The sequence below is a fragment of the Phyllobates terribilis genome, unplaced genomic scaffold (assembly GCF_046119375.1).
Source record: "Phyllobates terribilis strain yellow unplaced genomic scaffold, ASM4611937v1 Scaffold_1__5_contigs__length_1240528914, whole genome shotgun sequence".
Taxonomy (NCBI): Eukaryota; Metazoa; Chordata; class Amphibia; order Anura; family Dendrobatidae; genus Phyllobates; species Phyllobates terribilis.
This window is the reverse complement of record NW_027362761.1, coordinates 212,505,759-212,520,842: the sequence shown is the minus strand read 5'-3', so window position 1 is coordinate 212,520,842 and position 15,084 is coordinate 212,505,759. Positions and strand designations below refer to the sequence as shown.

Below are 15,084 nucleotides of genomic sequence, written 5' to 3'. Positions count from 1 at the left end.
TTTGATGCACTTTCAAAGGGCAGAATGTATACAATATATGTGGCAGAAAGTCAGTCGCCTTGCTCTCCCTGGAATTTCTCATTGCAGCTGTGTTTGTAAAACATAACCCATATTTCAACTCCTTTGTTCATCCAGAGATCCAATGTGAACAAGAAAGTAGTGTGTTGTATTAATGGCCTGTACATGAACCATATGGTGTTAGGTTATTAGTATTACTATGTGGGAACATGAGTCATGCATTTCTGATTAAATTCTAAAGCATTGTGGTTCTACGGCAAAATACATGTACCCTGATTATACTTATGGCCACAATACGAGAGACCATAAGTGTGTCATTTATCAGAAGCAGTATCTCTGAGCATAGTGTAAAAGGGCTGTCAGGGTGACCCCTGTTCTTTCTTGGAGAGGAAACCTGATAGTCACTGCATTATTTTTGGTTTGTGAGAGTAATTAAAGTGTGATGGTCTGGTAACTCCTATTTTATATGGTTTGCTGTTAATTTTGTTTCCTGTCCCTTGAGAATGTAACAAAATTAGCTATAGAAATTCTAGAATCTCTGGGAAGTTATAAAATTTTTAAGCAGACACTGTGCCTTTTTTGTTTCCTCTGGCTTAAGCTGACCTGCTGTATAGAATGAGGATAGGATTCCAGTCTGTGCTGTTTTAACTGAGTTCAGTCGAAGAGAAATATTATGTGTGTGTATATATACACTCTTCAACACTGAAATTGCAGCACCGAGGAGAAAAAGTCATGGAATCAACATGTTATAAAAAAAAAAAATGGAAAGAATATTTTCAAACATCTAGATTTATTCAATACGGAGTATGAACGCAACTCGTTAGTGATGAGCGAGCACTAAAATGCTTGGGTACTCGTTGATTGTCATTTGAGTCAAGCAAATTGGAATGCTCGAGTGTTCGGTCCGAGCAACGAGCCCAATGTAAGTCTATGGGAAACTCGAGCATTTTTCTGGCGCCCTCCCCGGCGGTCTGCAGAGGGCCTAAAAATTGCCCAAATCGATGGGAACAGTGCTCAAATTACATGGGAATAGCATGGGGAAGACCCCTGGAAGCATCTCTGACAATTATGTTGTGAGAGTATTATGCCACTTTTACGGATTCAAAATAAAATATGCAAGAACAAAACCAAAATTAATTTTCCTGGGAAAAATGTTAAGGAACATCCTTTCCAGGATAATGATTTGTATATAAGGCAAAATAAATAACCAAAAGTGCTCCTCCATACCTTGGGCTATGTTCACACTTAGTGTTTTTGATGCGTTTTTTGCACTTTTGCATTGCTTTCAACGGTGAAAAATACATTCACCGGTAAATGTCATTATAACATTTTACTACCTTATCTGGCCATGCGGTGTGTGAGACATGATCAGACATATCCTGTTTCATTTATGAAGGAGGGACTCTGAAAGTCACAAAGACTATTTTTATAGGGCCATCAGGAGGCCCTTACTATTCTTAAAGGGCCAGCAGTCGGCCCTCACTATTGTTAGAGGGCCATCAGCCGGCTATGCTTTGTTGTTCCCATTATTAAAGAGTGGATCGCCTATACTGTTATTGCGTATGCTGTGACTGCAAGGGCTGCCAAAAATTTGGACGCACTCCAATACCCCTTTGAAGAGACATAGGAGGGCCTCAGTAAAAAAAAAAAAAATGTTCCCATTATAAAGGAGTGGGTCTCCTATAGTGGTAATGCCCATGCAGTGACAGTAAGAGCTGCTAAAATTTAGGAAAAACCCCAATAACAATATAAAGACACATAGAGGAGGGCCTCAGTAGCGACATGTTCCCATTAGAAAGGAGCGGGTCTGCTGTACAGCTATAGGGTTTGCAGTGAGTACAACGGCTGCCAAAATTTGGGAAAAACAATAACAATTTAAAGACACATAGAGGTGGGCCTCAGTAATGACATGTTCCCATTAGAAAGGAGCGGGTCTTCCATACGCGTATACAGTGACTGCAACGGCTGCCAAAAATTTGGAAGCACTCCAATTCCCCTTGCAAGAGACGTAGGTGATATGGTAGATATTGTGGTGAATAATATGGTGATGCAGGAAGAGGAGGACAAGAGCAAATAGACAAAATCAGTAAGTGTATACCCATGTCTGGGTGTGAAGAGGTGCATGGGAATACACCTCCCAAAAAAAAGACACTGGATTTGAGTTTGTTACAGTGCTGTCATTCAGTGGTGTTGAGAAATCTGGCCCAATCCAGCCCTTGTTCATTTTTATAAGAGTCAGCCTGTCAGCATTTTCAGTTGACAGGCGGATGCGCCTATCAGTTATAATTTCACCAATGGCACTAAAAACCCGTTCTGACAAAACGCTAGCGGCAGGGCCGGCCAGGACCTCCAAGGCGTAGAGAGCCAGTTCATTCCACGTGTCCAGCTTGGATACCAAATAATTATAAGGTACAGAGAAATCACGGATGACGTTGGTACGGTCGGCAAGGTACTCCCTCAGCGTCTTCCCAAACTTTTCCCTCCTTGTGAGAGTACCCTGTGCATCACGGCCAATGCGATGGGAGGGTCTAATAAAACTGTCCCAGAACTTTGACAGTGTTCCCCTGCCTCTGCTGGATTGGATTTGTGTCTCTCTCGCCTGTACTCCTTTGTTGTCCAACGAACTGTGACCTCTGCCGCCGGCGTTTTCAGATGAATTTTTTTTTAATAATTCCGCAACAAGGGCCTTCTGGTACCGCCCCATTTCATTAGGCCTGTCCGCTGTGGGAATAAGAGATATAAAGTTCTCCTTGTAGCGTGGGTCTAGAAGCGTCACCAACCAGTAATGACGGTCACCCAAAATTTGGACAACGCGAGGGTCACGGGAAAGGCAGCGTAACATAAACTCAGCTATGCGTGCCAGACTGCTAACAGGCAAGACTTCTGTGTCCTCACCAAGAGGACGACTGACCATGCTCTCCTCCTCCCTGTCCTCAGGCCATCCATGCTAAACAGACGGTATGACAGGTGTGCAGGTAGTGCCATCTATAGCGCAGGAAACTAGCTCCTGTTCTTCCTCCTCCTCCTCTTCCTCATTGTCACCCAATCCACATTGGGATAAGATGAGGCTGGACTATGTGGAATCACCCTGTATGGTTCCTTGCTCCATCTCATCGTGCTCCATTTGCAATGCATCCTCTTTAATTGTGAGCAGAGAGCGTTTCAAAAGACAGAGAAGAGGGATGGTGATGCTAATTATGGCGTCATCGCCACTCACAATCTTGGTGGAGTCCTCAAAGTTTTGGAGGTTGGTACATATGTCCGACATCCATGTCCACTCCTGAGGTCTTATGTGTGGAGTCTGACCTAAATACCGACGGCCGTGTTGATGCTGGTAGTCACAAATCCTTCCCAACATCTGCAATGTAGAGTTCCAACGCGTGGGAACATCGCACACCGGTCGGTGAGCTGGAAGCTGCAAACGCTGCTTAAGCACGGCAAGGGCTGCGGAAGCTGTAGCTGACTTTCTAAAATGGGCACACACGCGGCGTACTTTATCAAGCAAATCTGGCAGATCCAGGTAGGTTTTGAGAAACTGCTGAACCACGAGGTTAAGCACATGGGCCAGGCATGGTATTTGTGTGAGCTCGCCTCACTTCATAGCCGCCACCAGGTTCCAGCCATTGTCACATACAACCATTCCTGGCTGTACGTTCAGCGGTGTCAGCCACAGATCTGCCTGCTCTTTCAGAGCTGTCCACAACTCTTCAGCAGTGTGCGGTCTGTCACTTAAGCATATTAGCTTCAGCACAGCCTGTTGCTGCTTGGCTGAGGCAGTGCTGCAGTGCTTCCAGCTTGTGACTGATGTGATAATTTCAGAGATGAAGGCTGAAGAGGAGGAGGTACAGGAGCTGTAGAATATGGGGGCAAGCCTGATTGACCCAGGGCCTGCAATCCTCGGCGTCGGGAGGACGTGTTCCGTTTCAAAGTCCGACTGGGTCCCAGCTTCCACTATATTAACCCAGTGTGCCGTCAGCAAGATGTACCGTCCCTGCCCACAAGCACTTGTCCATGTGTCTGTGGTTAGGTGGACTTTCCCAGTAACTGCGTTGTTGAGGGCACAGCTAATGTTGTGGGACACGTGATTGTGTAATTCGTGGACGGCACACCGGGAGAAATAGTATCGACTGGGGACTGAGTACTGAGGGACGACCGCCACCATCAGGTTGCGGAAAGCTTCCGTCTCCAGGAGCCTAAAAGGCAACATTTCGAGCGCAAGCGTTTGCTAATTGTGAATTTAATAGTGTATCCTGTGGGGCGTAGGCTGCGTGTTTGCACTTGCGTTCCAAGGACTGGGGTAGGGACAACTGAACGCTGCTCTGGGACAAGGACGTGGACGTACCTGCTGATAGAGCTAGTTGAGAGTGTGCAATGACAGGTGCAGGGTGTGAGGCATCTTGGCATGCGCCATGGACAAAAGATTGGCGTGCACGCACAATGGCGGAAGAAGCAGTGGTGTCACCCGCAGACAATGTTTCTGGACCCTGGGGTTCGGCCCACTTAGTCGGGTGCTTTGCTGCCATGTGACTAATCATGCTGGTGGTGGTCAGGCTGCTAATTTTTCTACCACTGCTGATGCTGGCCTGGCAGGTAGTGCAAATGGCCTTTTTGGGGTTATCTGCAGAGTCTTTAAAAAACAACCAGACTCGGGAAGACCTAACAGTTGTACTAGCAACTTCCTTCGTGTTGCTGTTACTGGGAACGCTTCCCCGCCTTGTGTCTGCGGCCTCCACACTGCTTCTTCCTGCCTGTTGTGATGCTACCCCTCCCTTCCTCTGTGTGCTGGTGTCATCGCTCTGCATATCCCCCTGCCAGGTTGGGTCAGTAACTGTTGGAAAAAACAAACAGGAGGGTTCTATCTTGTGTTTTGCGGTCACGAGACCACCTGCCTTTATATTCCAGCTCCGCCCTTTTGACTGTGCTGGACTTCCGTGTTGTTTGACTGTTTCTCTAGCCTGGTGCTTCGGTGCCTATCTCTGACAGTTCGCTTGGTCCTTCTGGGACCTCTAGTACCTTTTGTCAGTTTGTCTTTTTGTGTTCTGCAACAACTTCTCTGTTTAGGAGGTGTCCCATTTTTGTTCCAGTCCTTAGTTCTTTTAGGGACCCCTGCCCTTATGTTATAGGTCTTCGTTCAGACTAGCCGAGGACTTAGGCGGGTCTGTTCGCTAGGAACAGGCATCCCGCTACATCGTAGGGATAGCTTTCTCCTATCTTTCCTTAGTACATGTTGCAGATCATAACAGTTACTATATCATCCACCACCTCGTCATCCACTTCCTCACCCTGTTCCTCCTCCTGACTTTCTGGTAATTGTCTCATCATCATTCACCTCTTGCGACAGTAATTGCACTTTCCCACCATTGCCTTTGTGTGACCGTGGCTGCTCAAATATTTGGGCATCACTACCCACATTCTCCTCTTGATTCGCTTGAAGCTGGCCGGGCGAGAGGCCCGAATCTATAAATGGAAAAGTGAACGGCTCTTCTGAGTGTCCAAGTGTGGGATCAGTTGTCTCCGGGCACTCTGCATGGTGAGAGGAAGGAGGAACAGTGTGAGGAATGTGCGATCCAGACTCACGGCTACTGAGACTTCACCGTGTGAAAGATAGGGTGGTAGTGGTGGTGGCAAAGTGACTGGAAGCATTATGTGCTATCCAACCAACAAACTTTTGACACTGCTCTGTGTTCAACAGTGGTGTTCTGCGGTCCCCTAGTAATTGGTACAGGAAGGTCGAGCGACAAGATGTGGGTGTTTGTTGTGGCACTATTTCAGCTAGCCCACGGACTCGGCCTTGACCTCTGTGTGCACCATCACGTCCACTTCCCCGTCCCTTGCCACGCGCCTTGCCCTTTTTAAATGGAGGACAATATTTTCCACGTTCAATACAAATGGCTGGATTTGAATCACAGTTATATGTGATATGTCTGACTGACAACCACGGTGTTAAATAGCTGGCTTGTAGTTTACTAATACTATTCTTCACAGCGATCTCGTGTGAATAGATTCACTGACACACTGCAACAAAATGTAAATGGAGGCCAGAAATGGCTGAATTTGGACCGCAGATATATGTGATACGTGTGACGGAAAACCAGAGTTTTAAATAGCGGGCCTGTAGGTTACTATTCTTCACAGTGACCTTGTGTAAATAGCTTCAGTGACACTGCCACAAAATGTAAATGGAGGCCAATATTTTCCACGCTCACTACAAATTTCTGGATTTTTATCTCTGTAATATGGAAAAGATCTGGTTGTATTCGCAAATGGAGCAAAAAAATGGGATACTCTGGATTGCTTTGTAAGCAAATAATCATGATTAAGATAAAATAAAAAAAAATTAGCCCTGGCTCCTGATACCCGGAGCTATGTCTACAAATATCTGTAACAGCAGGATCAGTCAGAACGTGCAATGGAGCCTCTTGTGCTGTATACACTGTCTGCCACAAACCCTGCCTGCCTTGCTTTTTAAGCAATTTACCAGGATTAAGATTAAAAAAAATTAGCCCTGGTTCCTGATATCTGGGGCTATGTCTACAAATATCTGTAGCAGCAGCAGCTGACAGAATGTGCAATGGACCCTCTTGTGCTGTATGCACTGCAGTCTTCCACAAATCCTGCCTGCCTGCCTATCTCCTGCTATCACCACTGAATATATGCAGCTGGATTAGTCCTTAGAAGGACTGTTAGTTCACATGGATATATAGATATGCTGTGGAATACTTTTGCTAACTATAAACAAGCAAAACTCTCCCTCGCGCAGCAGCAGCTCTCCCTACTCTGCCTGTTTCTGGGGTAGACTGTGACGAGCCTAGCGTCACCGGGTCTTAAATAGACCCGATGACGCTGTGCAGCCAGCCATTCACTGTAATGCCACAACCAACATGGCTACGGCATTACAGTGCGTGGCAAGCAATCCCTGCATGTTCATTGGCTCTCTAAAGAGCGCCAAACATGCAGGACTGGGACCCGAGCTCCGGCCTGAGCAACCCGGAAATACTCGCCGAGCTTGTCGAGCGCCATGATGCTCGGGCGAGTACCGAGTAGTGAAGAGCACGTTCGCTCATGACTACCACTCGCAAATATACACGCACTTACACGCCTTGGCATTCTATCAATGCAGTTATTAATGGATGTCTGAAGAATGTTCTGCACACTGAATGCACTTGTTCACACAAATCATCTAGATCCTCTTCTGGCAGCTTACTTTGCAGTTGCCGGTCTATGGAGTCCCAGATGTGCTTGATGGGAGACTTGTCCGGAGACTCTGCAGGCCATGGTAGCATGTATAGGTCACATTTTGGAAAGTGCGTGTATTTCTGCGCTTGTCGCTCATACTCAATATTCAATAAATTGAGATGTATTAAAAATTTTGTAGTCTTTTCATCATTGGCAAATCATTAACTTGTCCATCCATCCTGTGATTTCCATAAATCCACAACTTAAATGGAGTGTTAGCAGCCTCTTGCCTTAGCATACGTGGTATATCCAGTATTAGATCAGAAAGGATGCACAACAGTGTGAGCAATCTCCTCCTACTTCAGCACAACTGGTATGTCCAGTTATAGATCAAAAAGACAGGGTTGACAGCAGTGCGCGCAGCCTTTACCTCTGCACCCCTGGTATATCCAGTATTCGATCAGAAAGACACAGTGGACAGCTATGAGGGCAGATCCTTATCTCAGCAGTCCTGGTAACTCTTATATTAGATCAGGAAGACCCAGTGAACAGCTGTGTGCGCAGCCTCTTCTTATGTCAGCAACTCTGCATTCTCCGGTATTAGAGCAAGAAGACCAGTTGGACAGCAGTTTGAACAGCATATTCTTACAACAACACCCCTGATATTCTCCAGTTGTAAATCAGAAAGGCATGGAAAGTAGAAGTGTGAGTAGCCTCCTCTTATCTTAGAACCCCTAGTATTCTCCAATTTTAGATCAGAATACCAGGTGGATAGCAGTGTGAGCAGCCTCCTCTTACCTCAGCACCCCTGGTATCTCCAGGATTTTATATTAGAAAGACTGCATATACAGCAGTGCGAGTTGCCTCTTCTTACCTTAGCACTCCTCATATCTCCAGTATTAGCTGATAAAGACCAGGTGGATGATCCTCGGATGAGTAACACAGCAATCTGACTGCATCCAATCAGTAATTCATCAAAGGGGTGAATATTCATTTCGCATTTACATACGCTTGACTTGCCGGTGCACCATTTTCCCTGTCCTAAGGGTTACCTTTGGTCTCTGTGCTGCCTCTCTGATTAATGCCCTCCTTACCCGGGCTGAGAATTTTGGTGGGCGGCCCTCTCTTGGCAGGTTTGTTGTGGTACCATGTTGATTTCATTTGATGATAATTGATTTGATGGTACTCCGGAGGATCATCAGAGACAGTTTTTCAAAACCCAACCCTGACTTGTAGTTCTCAACAACTTTGTCCCTGACTTGTTTGGAGATCTCCTTGGTTTTCATGGTGTTTGGATAGTGGTGCCTCTTGCTTAATGGTGTTGCAGCCTCTGTGGCCTTTCAGGTGTGTATATACTGACAGACCATGTAACACTTACATTGCACACACGTGGGGAAAATATACATGTACACACAGTGGGGAAAATAAGTATTTGATACACTGCCAATTTTGCAAGTTTTCCCACCTACAAAGAATGGGGAGGCCTGTAATTTTTATCGAAGTTACACTTCAGCTGTGAGAGACAGAATCTAAAAATAAAAACAAAAAAATCACATTTTGATTTTTAAATAATTAAATTCTGTTTGTTGCATGAAATAAGTCTTTGATCACCTACCAAGCAGCAAGAATTCTGGCTCTCATAGACCCATTCGTTTTTCTTTAAGAAGCCCTCTTACCCTTCACTCCTTGCACCTATTTGAACTTGTTACCTGTATTAAAAACACCTGTCCACACACTCAATCAATCACACTCCAACCTATCCACCATGAACAAGACCAAAGAGCTGTCTAGGGACACCAGGGAAAAAAATTGTAGACCTACACAAGGCTGGGATGGGCTACAGGACAATTGTCAAGCAGCTTGGTGAGAAGGCAACAACTGTTGGCACAATTATTAGAAAATGGAAGAAATACAAGATGACTGTCAATCTTCCTCGGTCTGGGGCTCCATGCAAAATCCCGCTTCATTTGGTAAGCATGATTCTGCGAAAGGTCAGGAATCAGTCCAGAACTCTACGGGAGGACATGTCCAATGACCTGAAGAGAGCTGGGACCACAGTCCGAAAGATTACCGTTAGTAACACACTACGCCGTTATGGATTAAAATCCTGCAGGGCACGCAAGGTACCCCTGCTCACACCAGCACATGTCCAGGCCTGTTTGAAATTCGCCAATGACCATCTGGATGATCCAGATGAGGCATGAGAGATGGCCATGTGGTCAGATGAAACTAAAATATAACTTCTTGGTATCAGCCCCACGCGCCGTGTTTGGAGGAAGAAGAAGGATGACTACAACCCCAAGAACACCGTCGCATACGTGGAGCATGGTGGGGGAAACCTCGTACTTTGGTGGTGCTTTTCTGCAAAGGGGACAGGATGACTACACCGTATAGAAGGGAGGATGGATGGCGTCATGCATCGTAAGATTTTGTTCAACAACCTTTCCTCAGTAAGAGCATTGAAGATGGGACGTGGCTGGGTCTTCCAGCATGACGATGACCCGAAACACACAGCCAGGGCAACTAAGGAGTGGCTCCGTAAGAAGTATTTCAAGGTCCTGGAGTGGCCTAGCCAGTCTCCAGATGTGAACCCAATAGAAAATCTTTGGAGGGAGCTTAGAATCTGTGTTGCCCAGCGACAGCCCCAAAACCTGAGTGACCTGGAGAAGATCTGTATGGAGGAGTGGACCAAAAAGGGAGGAGGTCAGAGGATAAAATCCCAGCCTTTTAGAGCATTTGTGTGTGGGGAGGGCATGGAGGTGAAAGTTCTGAGCTGTTTTGTCATGTGAAGGAAAGTCAAACCATGGGTTGTTTGTTCTTGAAGCGAGCGGTTACCCGTAGCAACAAGGACTGTGCCGTACGTTATGTTTTGTTTTTCCTGTTAGGCCGGGAAGGCTGTGTTTGCTTTGCTAACATTACCGTGGTTTATGCAGTTCCCTTAATAAACCCAGCAGAAGATTTAAAGAAACAGTGTTCCTGTGTACATCTATGTGTAACCAAGTGAGCCGATCTACCACAGTTGGTGTTAGAAGTGCGAGCAAGATCCCCAGGAAGCAAGTGTGATGGCTGAGGACAAACTGCATGTCATGGGTGAAGACTGCTGCAAGGATGGAACAGCGGTCTGACAAAATTGAGGAATTGATCAAGCACCTTGTCCAAAGCCAGCACCTGCAACAGCTGCATCAGCATTGGGAGCAGCAGCAGCTCCAACAGCTGCAGCAGCAACAGCTGGCACAACAGGAGACAAGTAAGCTGCTTATGCAACAGCTTCAGCAACAGCACCAGCAGCAGTTCCAACAGTACCAGAGTCGACGATAGCAGATTGAGTTATTCAAAGAGGCGATTCGTGGCACGACGGCAGCTCTGACCCCAATGTCAACTGATGATTTCTCTATCCGGAAGGCTGTTAGGAGAGCCTTGCAGAAAATGACCCCGGGTGACGACATAGAGGGCTTTTTAACTGTTTTTGAAAGGGTCACCGATGGAGATAAACTCCCACCACAGCAGTGGTTGGAAGTCCTGGCACCATACTTAACGGGGGAGCCACAAAAGGCCTACTATGATTTGGCCTTACAGGACGCCAAAAAATATGAAAAATTGAAAACAGAAATTTTGGCACACTTGGGGGTGACCATGTCTGTCAGGGCACAATGGGTCCACCGCTGGGCATATCGCAGTGACAAACCCCCTCACTCCCAAATGTTTGTTCTGCTACACCTCGTCCAAAAGTGGTTACAGACCGAGTCCTCTACTCCAACTCAGATGGTGGAGCGAGTTGTAATGGACCGGTTAGTGCACTTCCTTCCGAGCCCCATGCAGACTTGGGTTGCCCAGGGAGATCCCCAGAATGCCGATGACTTGGTTGGACTAGTCGAAAGGTATCAGGCGGTTGACGGGTCCGTGGGGAGTATGGAATCCATTCCATACTGGGGGCGGAGGTTAAAAAAGGGGGTGGGGTGTCCAAAGTTTTTGCAGAGGTCTTGCCAAAGTCCTCATCACGGGATGTAATTTGCTGGAGATGTCACAGCCCAGGTCATATAGCTGCACATTGTCCCTTGACCACCGAGTAAATGGACTGTAGCATGGAATGCCGGTGATCCTTCTACTCATGTCCAGCTTGCAGTGTCCACCAGACAAGGGGCCCCTAAGCATGTCCTATCAAAGTGCATGGCCTGCAGATGACTGGACAACTAGACTCCGGGAGTATGGTGACCCTCGTAAGGGACACACTCCCTCTCCAATTGATCCCTGGGAAGAAGGTGGGCGTCCGCTGCATTCATGGGAATGCTAAAGACTATCTGGTGGCCAGAGTGCTCATTGAGACGGCCCAAGGTACGGAGTCCCATGAGGTCGGCGTGGTCCAGGATTTGTTGCATCAAATTATCATAGGTTGGGACTTTGTGTTGTTTTGGGGCTTGTGGGGAGGGGCGGAGACCTCAGTTGCTCGGGTAAGAAACGGGTTGTCCCTAAAAAAAGAAAAAGAAAGTCCCATTCCACCAACCCTGGAGTCTGACGATTTTCCCTTCTGTGTAATGGGTGAAGAGGAGAAGATAGTATCCTCACATGAGGCAGACATTCCTGAGATAGGGGTGACCAGAGAAAATTTGGGGTTCACCCAACATAGGGACCTAAGTCTAAAAAAGGCATTCAATAAGGTAACAGTTATAAACGGCATAGCACAGGAGTCGGGGGCTGACACCAGGTTTCCCTATTTCATGTTCAGTGGGGACTTTTTATACCGGGTTACTAAGATGAGGGAGGAGATACTGAAGCAATTATTGGTACCAGGACCCTATAGACAAAGGGTGTTGGACAGGACCATTCACATGTCTTGGGTGGCCATCTGGGGCTGAACAAAAACTCAACAATGGGTCATACGAAGGTACTATTGGCCCAGATGTAATCATGAAATCCAAAAAATATTGTAAGTCAGTTAACTGCTACCACCTCTCCCTTCCAAAATCCTCTCGTGCCTCGATCTTTCAAGGCAGGGCAACAGAGAAACCAAGTTGAAACTCCACGTGGGCTAGACAGATCAGAAGGTGACACTAAGGGTGTCACTGTGGCAGAGACACGGTCAGTGGCCCAGAAACAACATTGCCGAGAACTGCTGCACTGGAACCAGGACCTGTTTTCGGAGTTGCCAAGACGTACGCTGGTTGGTGAACATGGAATCCAGATGGAAACATATGTACAAGTGAACCAAAAGCCGTATAGAATCTCTGAAGCCCACCGCAAGGTGTTTTCGAAGGAAGGGGATAGATTTGATGCATATCTGATACCCCGTGAGGATGAACTCAAACTGAAGCTGGGGTCATCCAGATGCATCACCTCCCTGGATCTGACGAAAGGTTACTGGCAAATCCTCCTTTCTCAAAATGCCAAGAAGAAGACTACCTTTTTTACACCTGATGATTGCTTCCAGTATACCAGAAGCCCATTTGGCCTGCAAAGAGACCCAGCTACCCTCCGGAGGGCCGTAGCCCGGATCTTAGCCAGTCACAAAAAGTACACCGCAGCTTACCTCAACGATATTTTGATATTCAGCTCGGATTGGGGAAGTCATCTGCAGAAGGTCCAGCCTGGATACGTTGAGGAAAGGGGGTTTACCATAAATTCAAAGAAGTGTGCAATCGGAAAAAAGAAGGGAAAATACCTGGACTACATCGTTGGAAGAAGCAAAGTAAAGCCGCAAGTGAATAAGGTGCAGGCAGTCCAAAATTGGCTAAAACCGTTCTCCAAGGAACAGCTTCGGGCATTTCTGGGAATGGTGAGACACGATCAGCCGGGTATCACGAATTTCACCGTGATAGCCACAACCCTGACCCACCTTCTTAAGGGCACAAAGACGTCAATGGCCAAATAGCCTCTTGAAGCAGAGATGGTGTTCCAGGATTTGAAACTCAGGGCTACAGGTCTCCATCTTTCATGTGGAACACAAGGCCTGGTAAGCTACACAGCAACGCACATGCTCAGTTTAGACTTCCATATTTGGTGACTGAAGGTGCCGAAACCTACGGCTTTGGGCAGAGGGGGTGGAAATGTGACAGTCACTGGCAAAGTACTGGAGGGGAGATATGTAGCACTGAGATTGTTAGTTCTAGTAATTAAACGTCGGAAAATGCTCCAACACAGAAAGAATGTGGTTAATCAGCCATCTTTTTAGCGCTAGGATGATTAAACACCTGTTTAAAGGGAGGAGGTAAGTGGATAAAGTCCCAGCCTTTTAGAGCATTTGTGTGTGGGGAGGAAATCTCTGAGCTGTTTTGTCATGTGAAGGAACGCCAACCCGTGGGTTGTTTGTTCCTGAAGCGGGCTGTTTGTTCCTGAAGCGGGCTGTTTGTACCTGAAGCGGGCTGTTTGTTCCTGAAGCGGGCTGTTTGTTCCTGAAGCGGGCTGTTTGTACCTGAAGCGGGCTGTTTGTACCTGAAGCGGGCTGTTTGTACCTGAAGCGGGCTGTTTGTTCCTGAAGCGGGCTGTTTGTTCCTGAAGCGGGCTGTTTGTTCCTGAAGCGGGCTGTTACCCGTAGCAACAAGGACTGTGCAATATGTTATGTTTTGTTTTTACTGTTAGGCCATGTTTGCTTTAACATTACCGTGGTTTATGCAGTTCCCTTAATAAACCCAGCAGAATATTTAAAGAGACAGTTTTCCTGTGTACCTCTATGTGCAACCTAGTGAGCTGATCTACCACAAAATGTATGTGTGTATGTATGTGTGTGAATATATATATATATATATATATATATATATATATATATATATATATATATATATATATATATATATATATATATATATATATCACAGTACAGACCAAAAGTTTGGACACACCTCATTTAAAGATTTTTCTGTATTTTCATGACTATGAAAATTGTACATTCACACTGAAGGCATCAAAACTATGAATTAACACGTGGAATTATATACTTAACAAAAAAGTGTGAAACAACTGAAAATATGTCTTATATTCTAGGTTCTTCAAAGTTTTGATGACTGCTTTGCACACTCTTGGCATTCTCTTGATGAGCTCCAAGAGGTAGTCACCGGAAATGGTCTTCCAACAATCTTGAAGGAGTTCCCAGAGATGCTTAGCACTTGTTGGCCCTTTTGCCTTCACTCTGCGGTCCAGCTCACCCCAAACCATCTTGATTGGGTTCAGGTCTGGTGACTGTGGAGGCCAGGTCATGTGGCGTAGCACCCCATCACTCTCCTTCTTGGTCAAATAGCCCTTACACAGCCTGGAGGTGTGTTTGGGGTCATTGTCCTGTTGAAAAATAAATGATGGTCCAACTAAACGCAAACCGGATGGAATAGCATGCCGCTGCAAGATGCTGTGGTAGCCATGCTGGTTCAGTATGCCTTCAATTTTGAATAAATCCCCAACAGTGTCACCAGCAAAGCACCCCCACACCATCACACCTCCTCCTCCATGCTTCACGGTGGGAACCAGGCATGTAGAGTCCATTAGTTCACCTTTTCTGTGTCGCACAAAGACACGGTGGTTGGAACCAAAGATCTCAAATTTGGACTCATCAGACCAGAGCACAGATTTCCACTGGTCTAATGTCCATTCCTTGTCTTCTTTAGCCCAAACAAGTCTCTTCTGCTTGTTGCCTGTCCTTAGCAGTGGTTTCTTAGCAGCTATTTTACCATGAAGGCCTGCTGCACAAAGTCTCCTCTTAACAGTTGTTGTAGAGATGTGTCTGCTGCTAGAACTCTGTGTGGCATTGACCTGGTCTCTAATCTGAGCTGCTGTTAACCTGCGATTTCTGAGGCTGGTAACTCGGATAAACTTATCCTCAGAAGCAGAGGTGACTCTTGGTCTTCCTTTCCTGGAGCGGTCCTCGTGAGCCAGTTTCTTTGTAGCGCGTGATGGTTTTTGCAACTG

General features: G+C 46.4%; 1 protein-coding gene across 2 annotated transcripts in view; it reads left to right on the top strand.

The window, feature by feature from the left end:
- FANCC (FA complementation group C) overlaps positions 1–15,084 on the top strand; it is a 269,767-nt gene that overhangs the window by 133,509 nt on the left and 121,174 nt on the right. The window lies entirely within an intron of this gene.